The sequence below is a fragment of the Myotis brandtii genome, unplaced genomic scaffold, assembly GCF_000412655.1.
Source record: "Myotis brandtii unplaced genomic scaffold, ASM41265v1 scaffold130, whole genome shotgun sequence".
NCBI lineage: Eukaryota > Metazoa > Chordata > Mammalia > Chiroptera > Vespertilionidae > Myotis > Myotis brandtii.
This window is the reverse complement of record NW_005354596.1, coordinates 281,324-282,428: the sequence shown is the minus strand read 5'-3', so window position 1 is coordinate 282,428 and position 1,105 is coordinate 281,324.

The following is a 1,105-nucleotide window of genomic DNA, read 5'->3' as shown; positions in this document are numbered from 1 at the left end:
GCGAGCCAGGTGCCCAGGGGGAGCGCGGAGCTCGGGAATTCACCGGCATAACGTTTGCAGCCTCATGACTTTGTAGAATCGGGAACACGGCCTTTCTTATCTACTGGCTGGCTGCTTTTCGGGGTTTCTCCGCTCCTGTCCTCGGCCAGTCTCACCAGCGGCTTGTCAATGTTAATGTCTTTCAAAGCACTCACACTTAGCTTTGTTGCCATCTTGTTGGCATGTTTTCTGCTTCATTGATCTGTTTCCCTCTGCTGTTGGGTTTATTTTACTCCCCCCCCCCCCCCCCCCCCCCCACACACACACTAACTTTTATCCTCTCTTTTCTAATAAATGCATGGCAGGCTGTAGTTTTCCGCTAAGTATTGAGATTTATCTATCCTCTCAAGTTTTGGTATATGTTTTCATTATCATTTATTTCAAAATGTCTTCTAATTTGTCCTGTGTTCCCCCCCCCTTTGATTTATTGGGTTGATTAGTAACGTATGTATTAATTTCTGAGCGTTTTCTTATTACCTCACTAGAGTCCCGGTGCAGGTGGGCCAACCAGGGAGGGACCCCGAGGGCTCCAGAGCCTGTGGGGCCCGCCTGCTTAGTCTCTCTCCGAGGGCCCCAGCAGCAAGCTAACCTACAGGTTGGAGCATCTGCCCCTTGGTGGTCACTGCACAGCATAGCAAGTGGTTAGCATAATAAGCTTTGATTGGTTGAACAGCTGACCAGTTTACTGGACACTCAGCATATTAGGCTTTTATTATATAGGACTAGAGGCCTGGTGCACAAAAATTTGTGCACTGGTTGGGAGGGGGTGTCCCTCAGCCCCACTTGTACCCTCTCACAGTCTGGGACCCCTTGGGAGATAACGACCTGCTGGCTTAGGCCTGCTCCCGGGTGGCAGAGGGCAGGCCCAATCCCTAGGTGCAGCCCCTGGTCGGGCTCAGAGCAGGGCTGATTGGGGAGTTGGGGCGCCGCCCCCTGTCATGCACAGAGCAGGGCGGATTGGGAGGTTGCGATGCCACCCTCAGTCACGCTCAAGGTAGGGACGATTGGGGGGTTGAAGCACCGCCCCCTGTCACACTCAAGGCAGGGTCGATGGGGAGGTTGCGGC